The following is a 17,910-nucleotide window of genomic DNA, read 5'->3' on the forward strand; positions in this document are numbered from 1 at the left end:
ACTTCTCCCCCTTTGCCAACAATGACAACATATAATATTACAGACTAACCCCTGTTTCATTAAAATAATAAGTGTTTATGACAGTAAAGAATAAAACTTGTCAAAAACCGATTTAAAGTCCTGCAAAAATTGTTTCATAGATAAGGACCAGGACTCAAGTAGGGAGGTAGCCACTTCCTTCTCTGTCTACATCTGGGAGACCTATTCTTCCATGGCATCTATTGTGCTCATCTCCTGAGTCACTGTTAAAGCATCCAGATTGAGATAACATTTCTGAAGGATCTGCAGGCGTGGGAGTAGAACCAGTTGGAGTTCCTATAAATCTTGAGTCTGGTTGCTTATTTCCAACTCTATTTTGGCAAACTGGATATGAAACTAGTGAACGGTTTGCCCATAAGCTGTAAAAGAGTCATACGACAGCTTAAAGGTACTCATATATAACTGCAAGTCAGTTTGTAGCTTTTGATTCTATACAAGCACATCATCATAGAAGAGATGGGGTTGGAAAATCTTACTAAGTAGTAGATTCCCCTCATCCGGAGCATTCCTTATATCTTTTTGTGCTTTTTGCAGTTCGGACTGGAGCTCATTAAGCTTCTTCACCAGGGCAATGTTGAGAGCCTTTTGATGCTCTTTCTTGGCATTTGCCTCTAGTACCTCTTCTAGACTTTGCACCTGATCATCCACTACAGTGCATAGGAGCTTCAATTGTGTTAATGATGAGTTAGTATTGGGGAGGCTTGTGTCAGGTAACAAATCGGTTAGAGTTTCCACCACAGCTTGGATCACATCTTCCTCCTTCTTCCTCCTTAACACCTCAAGGCGTTCTTGAGAAACCTTAATGCTCTGTAGCATCTCCATTTCGCTTGCAGACTGGAGGTCAATAGGACTGGTGAGGTCAGCTGGTTTGGCTTGACTACCGGTTGCCTTTGGAGTCTCCATCTGTGTGCTCTTTGCCACTTCTGCTTCCTTGTCCTCCTCTGGCTTCTTCTTCTCCGATTCTTTTCTCTTTTCCTCTTCCTTGTCCTCCTCTGCCTTCTTCTCTGCTTCCTTTCTCTTCTCCTCTTCCTTTTCTTCCTCTTCCTCCTTCTTTTCTGCTTCCTTTCTCTTCTCCTCTTCTTTTCTCTTCTCCTCTTCCTTTCTTTTCTTCTCATCCTCTTTTCTCTTTTCTTCCTGTTTCTGTTTTTCCTCATCTTCTTCCTTTTTCTTCTTTTCCGCCTGTTGCTTTGCTACCTCTTCCTATTTGTCCTCTGCTTACTTTTCAACCTGTTCAGCTTGCTTCTCTTATCCTATTGCTTCAGATGGTGTGTCCTGCGCAACATCTTCTACATCCAGAGCATCGACATCAATAGTGTCTATAGGTTCAACAACCGAGTTTCCTTTAGTATCAAACACTTCATCCAATTCTTGCTCAGCCTTCTGGTTGGCTTCAGCCACTTGATGCATCTTAAGAGCTTCTAGAGCAATAGTGTGTGTATTCTTGAGCACTTCTTGACCCTTTCTTTCCAGTAACAGGAGTCTTCTTCTTCTCATGAAGAAGAGGCCTTTGTATTTATTCATAACTTCAAACAGTTCTGAATTTGATACATCAGGAAAATGTTGAGCAAAAACTTTCTATCTCATTTCTTGTTCCTTTTCTATGGCAATGCACCATTTATTTTCTAAGGAATTATACAAAGAATCTGGTGTCTCAGATCTAATTTCTGAAGGCGACCGATCATTAACACATAAGTACTTAATTATTTCTTGTTCAACTGCTTCTTTTTCATCATCATTGAAATCATCAAAACAATCAATCAAATCATTCAGCACTTTTCTCCTAATATTTTTTATAGTTCTTTGACAATGTGTCAAAGGTTTGTAGGAGGAAATGTCAATATTTACCGACGCCAATGATGTCGGTTCATTCTTTGTCTTTTTCTTTGCTTGTCTTGTCTTCTTAGGTTTTTCCTTAGACACAGTTTCTTCCAAGTCCGGTGAGTTATTACTTGTCTTCCTCTGTCTTTCGAATACTTTGGCAAGTGCCACTATCGGTTTCTTCTTTGCAGGTGACCGCTTGGTCACTTTGGGACTGGTTGCAGTAACCGGTGCCAATGCCGAAGGCACTGCCTTTCCTTTCTTTTCAGGAGGCTCTACAACCGATGCAACCCTTTCCAGATAGGTGCCGGTTCTCTTTGCCTTAGGATCAAGAGGTGAGGCGATTAGGGTAGAAGCATACCCATCCAGCATAGCATACATCACCTCATAGCCCATAGGATCTACTTCTTCCTGTCTGGGCTCAACGGCCTCCATTATGCATTCATCCACATTGATGATAAAGCAGATACCCTCTTCATATTTCTTGACAATATCACAGGATATCCTCATCCTCAGACTCATCTTGCTTCTGAACTCATCAAAGTACTTGTTCAGAACTTCAGGGTAGTCGGTTCCAACTACTTGCAGGCTTTCTTTGATCTTCTTGGTAACCAGTTGGTCCGCAGACCACTGAATATCTCCCACTCCAAGGAAGTAACCTTGGAAGTAGAAAAATAGTCCTACTAGTAGTTGTCCAAACTTGGATTTTAATGCATTATCCTATTTGATTGACTTAAGATTCAACAGGAGTTGCCTTTGCATACCGGTGCAGAGGTCAAATGGTGCATCTTCCTTGATCATCCGGTAAGCGACATTTACTGCTGCAGCAGATACACAGTTAATTCTGCTGGCAGAGAATGTCCGGTATCCAATCACCATGCACACATATTTTATGAGGTCATCCTTGATGGAATTAACAGTCATTCCTCGTGAGTCACTCACCGAACCGGTGAGCTTGGTCATTTCAGTCTTGATGATCTTCCTCAGGGCTAGCACTTCACCGACGTTGCAGAAACCATTGACGACATGAACAACTTGTGGTGTGATATCATGCGTTCTCTCCAGGTACATCTTGTCACCATGAACTCTGCTCAGAATGATTCTAATGTGGTCATCTGTTAAATCCTCTAGGAAGTAAACCGCATTGTGAAGTTTCTTCTTCTCCAAAATGCTATACTCTGGTTTGATCTTTTTATCTTTCCCACATAATAGACCTAGCTACGAGTGGATTGCTAGAGACCCTAGGTCTTCAATTTTACAGTCTATATAGTCAGATATTCCTTCTTCCACTATTACTCCAACAGAAACTTGTGACAGGGCATTGTATTTGGACTTGCGTTGAATGAAGCTTACTGAATTGATAGATGCACTAGAGCTAGTATGAGATGCGGAAGCCATGATAAAAATAGAAAACTCAAGAAATACCTTTCGGAAATCAAGAATTTAGGGCTTTTAAATTCTACTTTGCCTCACACTTCGTCGGTTGCAGAATCACCGCTTTGCATTCTTCTCTTGACCATTTGTAATTTGCTTCTGAATTTCCTTCACGGTTTCTAAATTTCTTTGAATCACAGCACATATCACTTTTTCATCGCTCTGCACTTGAAAACCTTCTTCGCTCGAAAAAAAGATAGTGAGAAATGATTTGAAAATTCCTTTTAAGCATATTCCTCACCAACTGTAATTAATGCTCCACAATTAGGGCGTAAACCCTAATTTGCCTTTTACCATTTCCAATCTTCTGCCAAATAACAGGTATCGCATACCGGTTAAGGTCTTTTACCGGTGTAAACCGGGGGTTCGAAACATTTCGTCGTTTGCTCCCCCTAAGCTTTTTTGATGCTTAGTTTGTCAGTTATGTTATTTCCACACTAGGTGCAAAAACCAGTTCTTCTTGTAACACCGTTGGTTTCATCTTCCAGGTTTTGTTCATATCCGCTTGAACAATGTCAATATCAATCTTTCCTTCTGGGGTGACCGGTATGTCATCCGATATGTTCTTTCTCGATCTGCAGAATCTGGCAATGTGACCCGGTTTGTTGCAATGATAGCAGACCATTCCAGGTGCTCTCCAAGGTCCATTATTCATGTTGTTGTTCTTCCTTTTGCATATTGCAACAGTGTGACCATGATCATGATAGATCAAACAGTTTTCTCTCCATCTGGTTGCTGCTTGATAGCCACCCCTTCTTGACTGATGATTGGAGGCATTAAACCGGTTGTGATTCCGGTTCACAAAGGGTTTAGGACCAACTCCTTGAGTCCTCTGAGGATATCTTCCAGTGTTGTTCATAATAGACCTGCATTCAGATGCTCTATGCCCAATCTTGTTGCATGCATAACAGTTACCATTGAATTTATAGGATCCAGGCTTATCATTTAGAAAATAAGGAAAATTATTGTAAGCCTGACTCCTACACACATTGGCAGTATGTCCTTCTTTGAGAAAATTAAAGCAAACAGGTTTAAACTTTTGCTTACCTTTATCCTTTGATGTCGGTTGTTTCTTTGATGCTCCAACATTTGTACCAGAGGTCTCACCTTTCTCATGACCAGAATAACCAAGTCCATCAGTATTCTTGATAGGTTTGGCAGATTCAAGCTTTTGCTAGCTTGACAGTACTCTTGTTGAACTTAGCAAGTATTTCCTTTGACTCGGAGAGTTCTTTGGAAATAACAGCATTTGTTTCTATCAGGTTTTCATTTTCAGAGATGGCAATGTTCAGTTCTCCTTGCATGTCTTCTTTTTCCACTTTGCTCACATGGATTTGAGTAGTTAAAGCACTGATCTCTTGCTTCAGCTTGGAGTTTTCATGATCTTTGTCTTTGACCAGATCTTTAGCTTTCCTCCGGTTCTCAAGCTCTTGACACATTCGAATAGTTAGTCCTTCCAATTCTTTTCTCAGGTTGGAATTAGATTCATTCAGCTTTTCTACTTCTTGAATCAGGGCTTCCATGTCCGCTTCATCAGAAGAACTATTTTCAGATAACTCCATCAACTTTTTAGCATGTTCTCTCCTCTTTGCTTGAGATGCCTTATATTTGACCATAAGATCATCATAGGCTTGCTCAGACTGAGTGAGTCGATGAGTAAGTTCCCTCAATGTGTATTCTCCCATATCTCTTTCCAAGTGGTTAAACTTATAGAAAGGTTGGCTCTGATACCAATTGATGAATACTAAGAGGGGGGGTGAATTAGTATGCCAAAAATCTTTGTACTTAAACACTTTTCTAGACTAACAGTAAACTAGTAAAAGAGTTTAGCAGACAAACCGGTTAGCACACATGCAAACCAAATAGCAAATAATGCATTCACCCATAGAAGCACAAACACCATAACACAAGAGATTTTGACGTGGAAACCCAAATGGGAAAAACCACGATGAGATGGAACTCACAAGTAACTATCTGCAGAATAGGAACCAGACCGGTTAAGGTCATACAATGTTCTTTACCAAAATAGATCCTATTAGGAATCTCAATCTCTGTTAGGAGATAAGTCTGATTAAAGACTACCTTGCTAGAGGATTTTAGATCCACTGATGTGAACTACCTTGTTAGAGGATTTTACAAAAGGCTTTTGGGCCTACCTGGCTAAGGGCTTCAGACTTGTCGAAGATGTGAGTAATCAACAAGTGAGTGATCTAGCTAATAGCATAGATTGCTTGGTTAGATCCTTGATAGCTCATTCCTAATGCATTCTAGCATTACTTCAGTCTTCTACACATTCATACTCTCTCTAACTCATCAACCACCTTAAACCCTAGCAACAACTTAAAACCCTAGACATAATGTCCTTATAAAGGAATCTGATTTCATGTCGATCCAATAGGATTACAATACAATTTCCTAGGCTCAATGCATCTAGACATATTTTGTAACACGACACGAAAAGCACCTTTGAAGTGTTGGCACTGTTAAACAATCGGTGGATGGTAACTCATCAGAAAATGCTTGTTGGTAACTGATCACATAGTATTATCGGTTCATACAAAATACCAGTTTAAGCAAAATACCAATTGTCGGTTTGACAAAATGAAGACTAGGAAATATGTGTTCTGCCGCTTTGATCCTTCATACCGCTTGAGATCCTTGAACCGCTTGGGGTCAACATATTGCTTCAGATCAGTAATCACTTTCTGCAAAACACCAATAGTCTAAGGACTATAATGCATCATACCGGTTGGAACAAGTACCAGTTGAGCTTTAACTTAAACATAAAAAAATGATCTCAATGCAAGTGTGTGTCCATCAATGACAATCACAACATAATCATAAAAAATGCCAACATTCATTGGGTAGAGCACTCAAACATCCTAATTTGGCACAAAGCCACCTCCAACACTCCTGAGCAAAGGGGCATCCCAAATGGAGATGGTTTATCATTTCTTCTTGAGATTTTCATAACACACACCTTGAGAGGGCTTAGAAAACCCTCATACTAAATTTATCAGTTGTGAGAATTTTATTTTATAGGGTCGCCTAGGAAAAGGTGCCCACCTTCGATAGACAAAATTTCTCCAATAGAGATGAACTAGAATTTATATTCCTACATGCTTAAAATCCCTAGATAGGAGAAGAGATCCATGTTTGAAATTGTACTATCTAGTCTTAGATCCACCCTAGATCAAAACATCCACCCCTTTCTTGAAGATAAAGACTCTACTTTTGATAATGGAAGGTCTAGGTGGGAGAAATCCTTCCATCTCCAGCCAAGGGTTATATCATCATTCACATAGGTGACATAATCACTCACATGGTCACCCCAAAGATACTTGAAGGGCCTTCAAACTTGAGAAATATCAACTAAACTATCTATACTTAGATAGCTTGTCCTCAAGTCCTCCCAAAACAAACCCTTATTTTCATCATGTATGTCCCAAGATAGATAGTCACTTGCAACTTTCTTAGAATTTTTCATGAATTTTTGAATTCTGGAGCCTCTGGAAGGGTTAGAGATGATAAGGATATTAGAGGAGTTATCCCCACCAAGATGTTTTCTTTGAATAATCCTTACCCACTTCCTATGGGATTCTTTGTGCATTTAACATACCAACTTGACCACAAGAGATTTGTTTTGTGTGATAAGATTTCTAATCCCTAGTCCTCCATCATCTTTGGATCTACATATTTTGTCCTAAAAAATCAATGCAATTTTGATTTCATCATCTATTCCTTGCTAAAAATATCTATGGTTTGCTTCCTTAGAACTTGGCTTAAAGCAACAGGCATTTTCAAACATGAAATTAGGTAAATTGGGATGGTTGATAAAGTAACTTTCATCATTGTAGTTCTCTCTGCCAAAGAAAGCCATGTTCCTTTCCATGAGACTGATTTGGCTACCATTTAAGGTTGAGTGGATCCCACAATTTCCCATATCTTAGGCTTTTTGCCAAATAAAAACCCACATATATGCAAGGCACGTGCAAGGTAGTTGTCCTTTCTTAAAGTGCAAAATTCTAATGGCTTCTTTCTCTTTATGAATAGGGGTGCAAAAGAAGAACACCTTAGATTTTACCTTATTCATAGTCTAACCCGAGGCTTTCAGATTAAATTTTCAAGATTTCATTCAAATGAAAGGATTCCCTCTTCGTTGTGTATTCAAAAAAGCATTGTATCGTCTGCAAATTGTTGGTGGGAAATGGTAGGAACTGCATTAGTGATTTTGACACCTTTAATGTTCCATAAACCCATATCTTTTCTAAAGGTCCTACCCAAATATTCTACCATTATAATAAACAAAAAGGGGGTTAGAGGATCACCCTAGTGAAGACCATGAGAAGCTTCAAAAAAGTCTTTCAAAAAACCATTTATAAGAACCGAGAATCTAAGTGTTGATATGCAATTTAAATCTTAGTTCAACCATCTCTTACTGAAATTGAACATCTCCATTACCTTTATACCATGTTGTAGGCTTTTTTGGTATCCAACTTTATCACCATAATCTACCTTTTGGAGTTTTTAATAAAGTGGAGGTCCTCTTGTGTTGTAATAACAAAATCCAAGTTGGATGCACTTGGAACAAAACTAGTCTGCTCATCAAGATTATATCAAGCAAAATAGTCTTCAATTTGTTGGCATTCACCTTAATAATGATTTTGTAAACTATTTAAGAGCAATGAAGGTATTTCTTACCTCTTTGAGTAGGTTCCCTGAATTATATGAGGCCTTAATGCCCACCACTAGTTCATTCTCCACTATGCCCCAGAACTTTTGAAAGAAATTAGCGAGAAAACCATTCGGACCAGGGGCTTTATTTGGATGTAGTTGGAAGAGGGCCTTCTTGATTTCCTCTACTAATAATTTTGCATTTAACATCTTATTTTGAGCTTTTGTTAATAAAGGGGGAATATTATGGAACATTGCATATTGTGCCACAAGAATTGATCCCTCTAGATTGTTTAGGAGGTTGCAAAAGAAGTTAACAGTTTCCCTCACAATGAGTTGTGAATCATCAACCGTGCCTTTTTGTAATTTTAGATTTGAAATTTTGTTCACCCCTCTTCTCTGTTTGGTGATATTATGAAAATATTTAGTGTTTCTATCTCTCACATTGATCCAAATCTCCCTTGGCTTCTGTCTTCAATTTTTTTCCCCTTAGATAAGATATCTTTGTAAGCCAATATTAGCTCTTTTTCTTTTATGAATCTCAACTAATCCATGCTATTTCTAATCACCTCTTCTCCTAGCACCTAGAGAAATTCTTCAATAAGTTTCTTGGTGTAATGATGGAAAATTATGGTTAGGGTTAAATTAAGATAATAAAACAACTAAATGACCTACTTAACCATTACATTAAGGAGGAGAGGAATATAATAGATCTAGACTTGAAATATTGAGATTCTAATAAGATTTCAGGCTCCTTTTGATACGACTTTCTCCTCCTTAAATAGAATTAATTTGATTGTTGAAGATTAGGGCAAAATAGATGATAAATGAAGTGGTATAGTAGAAATAGTGAGCTACAGATGTCACACGGACCCACCAACCTAGAGCTAGAGAAAATAATATGTTATGAATCTATTCCTAGAAGTACAACCTGATTTTTTGAGACTAGGTAGTATTAATTTGCCATGGTCCTCCAAATTTCTTGTCATTGAAAGTTGAACCTGTTTGTCTCCATGAATTCTTTCGAGCCTCCTTAACGTAGCTTTGTACTTGTTTCTTGCACACAGAAAGAAAGGGGAAATTGTTGGGAGTTGGGGTTTGCCTAGGGGAAATTGTTGGGAGTTGGGGTTTGCCTAAGTCAAACCCTGGTTTAGGAATTAACCTTGAATGAAATAATGCAAATATTGAATAGGTATACCTCAGATACGCAATTGTTAATGATGATCCTTTTCTCTTTGAATGCAATCACAAATGTTGAATTTAATGACATGACAAACACATGAACATGAAAAATCCTAAACAAACACACATTCTTGCACAATATTGATGTAATTTTGCTCCACAATGGTTGAAGTATGAATTCTTTGAAATTTTTTGATAATCAATGCTTCATAGATGCACAAATATTAGATTTCTTGTAGATGGAGACTTGGATCTAAAATGAATTGATATAATATTTTCATATAGGGGTTTCTAGGTAAATTACTGATTAGGCTGACCTCCAATGGTCGTGTATAGAAACGGGGATGAATTGCCACCAGGGAGACACAACACTTGCCCCATTTCAAATTGGCACCCCTTTGAGGGGGGCCATGGATTTTTAGGGCACCATGGTATACAATAGGACACACCACGCCTTGGTCCCACTACAAAGGGGACCAGAATAAGGTTCCAGGGAGGTGGGTACCCATCTATGAGACCCACAATAGGTTGTTCATGACATCAAAGTTGTATAATAAGCACAAATTGAACCTAGAGAGGGAATGGGGATAGAACACACTAAATTAGGAGCATGAATATGAAGTGTAAATTATATTGGTGACAATTTATGATGCTGCATTTAGTCCCCACTTTAATGGGAGTATAAGCCTACACAAATACTCATGGTAAAGTAGATGAAATATGAGAGAGAGAGAGAGAGGAGCAATTAGGATTTAGATCACAATGAGTATAAGACATCACTAATTTTGAGGAACCAAGCCCCCAATCTTAGGATCTTAACACACACAATTGCATGCAAGGGCACACAAAACAAGACAGACAAAAAAGACAAACAAAGTTAAAAGACACACAACACAAAAGCTAAAAACCAAAATAAGACCTCAAGTCAACTAACCGAAGAGACCTCAATAATCAAAATGTCTCAACTACTAAAATCATTCTTGAAATGCCATCACAAGGACACAAGCGATCACATAAAAAGGGCAAGAGCATGCATCAAGCCATGAACCAAAAATAGAAAAGCTATCAGCTCATGATGAGAAGAAAGGGAAGACATGGATATCACATTCTAGTTGTGTTTTACTAGGTGATCCATGAGAAGAAGAGCGAGAGAGGACATAAATGCCATGGGCTAGCTTTGTTTTACTAGGTGATCCATGTTGGAGAGGAGAGTAGGAATAGTCTAGGTGTGTTTTGGTAGTTCCACTCATCCTGCTGTGTATGCAACTGTTTGGTTTCAGGTGTGTTGGTAAACAGATTTGTCACTGCGGTTGTTTATCTGAAACTCACCCTGTTTTCCCGAAGAGAAGTGACAACGTGCCAACAGTTGGAGAGATTGTGTTGAGGCCACAATCTTCCTCTACATTTGAGAGGGGCAGCTCCCTTGTATGATAGGGGTATTTAGCATTTTTGTGTACTTTTAACCTAAAAGTACATAAAGGAGAAAACATATAACTTAAACAAGATTAATAACATAAACCCTACTAGAAGACATACAAATACCAAGTAGGATTCCATAAATGATAACAATTACAAAAGGGATTACCACCAAATAGGTTAGTCATGCAACGATGATGGAAGTACAATAAACCTCGACATACAAAGATATAGGTTGTACTAGCACATGCAAGTAAAGATACCATGAAATGATGTGTTTCATCAATAGATTTTACCAATACATAAAGGGATTACTAATGTAACATACGAGAAATTAGTAACAATAACTCATTAATACATTCAAGACACACGAACTCGATGCATTATTCATTATTTTTTTTGAAAATATACAAGTTCAAAAACCCCTTAGTACAAAAGTATGAACATCAAAAGTTCTCACTTAGTTCCTCTACAAAATTTTGCAGAGTTTTTCCCTCTGTAAGAGTATCCCCCCTTTACATTACAAATAGCCTTGTATTTATAGGCTTTGTAAGAAAACCTTAGTAACTAACTTTGGATAGGTTAATAACTAACTCATTTTGGTGCAAAAAGAGCTTAGTTAGAAACTACTTCACTTTTGCATGAATAAGGTCTAGTTTCTAACCTTTAGTTACAATGAGTAACATAAGTCACTTTCACAAAAAGACAAGTTCAAACTTGTAATATCGATGAAGAACCAAGTCACGAGTTATGTTGAGGCACTTCTCCATCTTCATCCACTTCATCTGAAGTTGTCATCATCTCACCATCTAACCATTTGAGATCACAACGTGCCCATACATTAGTGCATTACTCATCAAAATAAAGTAGTCATTTTCCCTCCAAAGATACACATTCCAACTGCATTAGCTAGATATCCTTCATAGTCAATGCCTACACTTCCTTGGAGTCACAGAGCCTAGCATTTCCATACATAACATCTTTTCGATTCATTTTGTCAAAGAATTGCTTATGATTTCACTGATCAATTACATAAATGTTATAGTTTATGTGATTAAAACATCTACAGCTCTCATCCACCACTGAGAACACAAACAAAGCTTATAATGTCGAGTTGCATTAATTCAATTATTTTGAGAGCTTCCTTTGCAAAAACCATTTTGTACATTCACTGCACTCATTGTGGTCCATGAGGTAACGTCTCTTCAAGGTTTTCAGTCAACTAACCCAATTTTGTGCATATGCTAAAATAATGTCATTCCATTCCTTGAGATGGCATCCTCTTGTGCATTTTAAAAGCTTTCACATTCCTTGTCTATGCGACCATATTTGCATTTGTATCTACCAAAGCATTTGTAAGTTAAATATCTGACAAAAATTCACTTTACCTTTTATACTTCAATCGATGACCATACGATGTTCATAAGCTTCTATATTAGCAAAGCCAAAAAGATGTCGACATATGTGGTAGGTTTTGGCTTACGCTTGCAAATTGCATTTATGTGAAAGTTTTTTTTTTTTTTTGAATCCATTTCAACAAACTTATTTCATTCTTTTCCAGCAATGTTGCAGTCCATTAGATGGCATCTCTTTGAGGAGCATTGTTAAACATTTCACGATACTGCCTTTTACATGCATTTCTATCATAGCATTGCCATCTTTAATATCCAACGAAAATCTATTAATCAATATGGTTTGAAGGATGTTCTTAACTTGTTCTAAGTCTCCCATTATTGCGCGAGCATAGAGGATGATGTAGAATTGGGCTTTACACCTGCTAATTGTATTAGCTTGAAAGTTTCTATAGTGTTTTCAAGAAATCCATTTTGTGCATATCTTGCAATCATGGCATTCCATGAGATCACGTTTCTTTGATTTGGTCAAACACTTTAATAACATCCACCAGGATTCTGCATTCATCACATCATCTATACTTCCACATTCTACAGTATTGTGTATGCTTCTACGACGTGTATTGGTTATGCTTCCACGATTTGCAGTACATGACATTCTCTCAAACACTTCTCGTGTATTGGCTATGCTTCCACATTCTGCAGCATGCAATATTCTGTCAAACACTTCTCGTGTATTGTCTTTACTTCCATATCTGCAGTTTGCAAACAGTTCGCGGCATGTGTATTGTCTATGCTCCCATGATTTGCAGTTCACAAACACGACATATCGTGAGATGACATTGATTTGAGGCATTTGTCAACTGTTTTACTTGCCTATCAAAGCTTTCACCTTTCTCATGTATGTTTACCAGCGCACTTGCAGTGAGAATCCCATATACTTATGTATTGATCAATGTCATAACTTGTCTAAAGATTCCATCATCATGCGGATATTGAAGATGTTTGACAATGGTTGCAACAACCAATATTTCCCTCGAATTAATTTGCACTTAATGGGATGACATCTCTCTGACGCATTCAGTCATACAATTTGGGTGTGAGTAAATGATTCTACATTTCACATGCATACCTAAGAATGATATGTCACACCTTCACACCTACAGGTCACATTAATTTAAATATTTATGAAGCCTCCCCAACAATCCATTTGTGTATAGCTTATCATCACGACATGTCAAGACAACACATTTCTTTGAAGCATCCTTTATTCATATTGTGAAAAAGGTTAGGGATGCTTCAAAACGGAGCATTTCTAACCTTTTTACACAAGGTTAGAAAATAAGGTTAGAGATGCTCCATTTTGGAGAAATCCTAACTTCTTTTGTGAGAGGTTATAAATTTGGGTTAAGAATGCTCGAAAACAGAGCATTCCTAACCATTTTCTCTCAAGGGTTATGATTTTGACTTTTGGAGCCGTTGACCATGAAGGGGGAGAAAGAGAGATGAGAGGTATTTTTAAATAAATCCCCCTCCCCCCAAAAAAATGATCTCAATAGGAAATATATAGAAAGCTTATTGAAACTATTAAATTATTTTTTGAAAAATAATTTAAATATTTCCCATTAAAATTTAATACCCAAATTTAGGAAAAACGATCATAACTTTCAATTGGTAAGGAGTTAGGCTCCAAAATTCAAAACACGCCTTCAAGGTAGGAGGATGAGAATATACCATAATTTATTCCTCATGAAAATACCTCGGGTGTGGGATTTTAATTGATTTAAAGCGAGGGACATCAAAATTTGAAAGTTTAAAATATGGCAAATTGTGAACTGGGTTCAAGCAAAAATTGGTCATATGATATAAAATGATGCTTAGGACATTTTCACAAAACGATTTACCTCAATTATTTGTAATTTTTAAAACTCATCCATTTTTCATAATTTGACTGACAACAACCTTGGATCACATGCTCACTCATTACGCATAGACACATATTTGGGCCTTCATTCAACATTGGGACCAATTTCAAGTTCAAATTTTGGGTATGTCAAATATGGGGCAACAAGGTGTTAAGCATCCCATAAAAGAGTTTTTTTTCTCTGGTTTTGAGCATGCAACAACATGTGTAATACATGAAATGAAAATACAAACGTGTGTCTAGTTTTAGGAATGAAGCATCTCATATAATAGTTTATTTTCTCTAGTTTTGAGAATGAACACCCCGTGTAAGACAAATATATGCCTAGTTTCAAGAACATCTCATGTAAGACTTTGTCTATTCTGGTTTTGAGAATGTGTAACCCCATATAAGGCATATAAGAATATTGTGTCTAGTTTCGAGCATGGAGCATCTTGTATAAGAGTTTGTTTTCTCTCATTTCAAGAATGAATACCCCATTTAGCACAAGTAAAAATATAGTACAATATAGTACAAAAGGCCGATACGCATGCCCCCCTAAGATGTCAACATAGCCCTTTGTTGATGTCTTAAGAAAGCTAGAAAAAAGGATACCCACCTTCAACACCAAGGAGATATCCTTTAAGGAAACAATGTTCATAAATCCAAGCTAAAGAGGCATTACTCTTATAAGAAAGGAAAAGATAGTTGAAAAAGAGATATATTGCAACAAGTTTTAAGGGAATCCTTGGAGGGGAAGAGATATTTTCTCAAAAGACATCTACCTCTAAGAGGAGTTCCTTTGAACAAACATAACATATTCTACCAAAAGAATGGAAGGAGAACAAGAATGCATGTCTGCCCCTTATTGCTAAGTGAAAGGGATTCTTGATGAAGGATGACACACTTTTGACCCTAAGTGAGGGGTTTGTTTATAATGGACATACATTGCCGAGTGTAAAAGAGGTTGTAGTCAAGGATACACACCTCTTGCATAATAGAGAATCCTTGAGCAAGCAATAAATTCACACAAGGAATGACATCAAATCATAAGAAAATATCACTCAATAAAGTAAAAGTGGATTCTTAGAAGGGTTAGGAGAGAACAATGGCCCCTGAGTGTAGGGACAATGAGAAGGATTACATTACCTCTAAGGAGAGATTATAATAAGAAAATGGACTATTCCAAGAAAAGAAAGGTCCTAAACAAGAAACACACATGTACTTGCATGAAGGAATATTCAATGCAAGAAAAGACATTGAGATATGCGAAATGCAACTCTAAAGAAGAGGTAATCTTCGAAAAGGAAAGATGTAGAATTAAGATGAAGAATCACACACCCCCATAAGGAGAGATTATTAATAAGAGACATATAGTTTCAAGCAAGGAATAGATCTCAACCAAGGAACACACATGTACTCGCATGAAGGATAATTCAATGCAAGAAAGGACATCAAGTTATGAAAAATGCAACCCATAAAGGAAATAATGAAACCTTAGATAGAGAGTAGAGATAAGATAATATTCTTTCCCTCCAAGCATAGAGGCAAGAATGAATTATTTTTCTGCCCCAAGATGATTGTAATTGAAAAAGAATCACCTCTTATGACAAAGAGCCTCCAATTAAGTTAACTACTAGTGCCATAGGGTGAGGAGAAAAATGAAGGGTAAATGGAGTGGTAAGGTACTACCTCCTCACCAAGAAAGAGTGCTAGATAAGTTGTAAGAGCTATGCAAGCTCTATCATATTAGTCTTGAACAAATATTTTAAATTCTTTACAATTTCCAAGAGAAGGAGAATAACTACGATGAAAAAGATAATGTTTATCACCTTCCTTATGCTTATAATTGTAATTAAGTCTAATGAAAGGAAAAAGAATATTCTTATCATACTTCAATCTCTAAAAGATTCTAGTAGCTAATTTCTCTTGGTCATCAATAGGAGTAGGTCTCGTCTCTTGAGATCTCGGACAAGGGTTTCTAGATGAAGATGGATTGTTTTCTATGAATTTGACTATGTCATTATCAATGAGTTGTTGCATTCCATTTTAAAAATCTAGACACTCATTAATATTATGGTCATTAGTTTGATGATGTGAGAAAAAATGAGTGTTTGAGGAAGAGGCACCTTTGGATGGATGATAGAGTTTATGTATTGCAAATTACTCCTTAATAATTTGAACTCTAAGGAGATCATCCATGGGTTAATGATGAGGATGTCCTAGACCTTCGGTACTAGCTTGTGTAGGAGGGTTTATAGGGACTTTGATTCCTTGTTCAAAATTTCCAAGTCCTTATCCTCCATAACCTTATTTTGATATTATGTTATAAACACCCCTATAAGAGATTCTTAATTGGGAAGAAGAAGGAGTATTATAATGAACTTCTTGAAAAATTTTAGTGTAAGTACATCTAGAAGGAACCAAGGGAGAAGTAGATGAAGAAGGAATATCCTTTGTTGGGAAATTCTCCTTTCTATCATCATGCATATCTTCTTTGATAGGTTGGGAAAGAAGATCCTTATCATCTAAGGCCTCATCTTTTCTTAATGTTTTGTGGGGAGATAGATCATGAATAAAATGCATAACATCATCTTCTCTACAAATATTTTGATGGTTAAGATAAGCTCTCGGAGAATAAGGGGGATCTAGAGAGATTTAAACACGAATATTTTGACCTTTCCCCTCTTTTGCTAGGGTATGTGTATGAGAAGAAGATGGTGCCATGTTGCTCTTTAATTCTTGCTCTTCATTAGAGAGATCATTGATAGGAGTATTGGCTCTTTCTCCATTCACATGAGATACCTTAGGAGAAGTACAAGTGTTAGGTTTTTCATTAGCATCGCTAGGATTATTATCTACAAAAGCTTTTATGTGATCTACATAGGTAATGCATTTTCCTAAAAATATCACCATAAAACAACATGCATCATGCATAAAAGCTTTGAGATTTAGTTGATTAATAGGAAACATTTTGGAAATTATAAAAATGCAATATACCAAAGTGCTATGAAAGAAAAGAAGCAATGCAAAGTGAAAGAAACCATTATCCAACACACGATTTTGATAAATATAAGTAAAAAACAATGTAATCATATGTAAAATGGCAAACAAATCAGATCTATTAAGTGCTATTATGAATGTCTAAGATCATTTTTGAAAACAAAAGTTACAAATTATGCAACCCACAAATCAAATTAACCAAAATAAATTAGGATTTTTATGAATTTAACCTCTAAATTTATTTAATTTGATTAAAAATATAATCTGAGTGCATACTTGAAAATTAAAATGCATGCAAATCAAATATGAGAACACAAATTAGAAATAGTGGTGTAAGAAGTCGGGTTCACCAAAATGTAATGGTGGAAAATTAGGGTTAGGGTTAAGTTAAGATAATAAAACCACTAAATGACCTAATTAACCATTATATTAGGGAGGTGAGGAATCTAATAGATCTATCCTTGAAAGACTAAGATTCTTACCAGATTCCAAGCTCCTTTTGATAGGGATTTATCCTCCTTAAATTAAATTGATTTGATTATTGAAGATTAGGGCAAAATATGTGATAAATGAAGTGATTTGGCAAAAACAATGAGCTATAGATGTTGCACGGAGCCACCAACCTCATATTTGTTCCCAAAAGTTTGGCCTAATTATTCAGGATTGGGTAGTATCAATTTGCCATGGTCCTGTGAATTTATCGGCGTCAAAAGCTAAACTTGTTCATCTTTGTGAATTCTATTGACCCTATCGAACACAACTCTGTAGCTATTTCCTACACATAGAAAGAAAGGGGAAATTGTTGGGAATGGGGGTTTGCCTAAGTCAAACCCCGATATAGGAATTAACCTTAAATAAAATAATGCAAATATTGAAATAAATATTGAATAGATATATCTCAGATCTACAATTGTTGTTGATAATGATTTTATCTTTGAAAGTAATTACAAATGTTAAATGTAATGGCATGACAAACACATGAACATGAAAAACCCTAATCACACGCACATGCTTACACACGATTGCTTTAATCTTGCTCCACAATGGTTGAAGTATGAATATGCAACATTAAAGATCTTTGAAAATGCT

This window comes from Cryptomeria japonica, chromosome 10 (genome assembly GCF_030272615.1).
Source record: "Cryptomeria japonica chromosome 10, Sugi_1.0, whole genome shotgun sequence".
Taxonomy (NCBI): domain Eukaryota; kingdom Viridiplantae; phylum Streptophyta; class Pinopsida; order Cupressales; family Cupressaceae; genus Cryptomeria; species Cryptomeria japonica.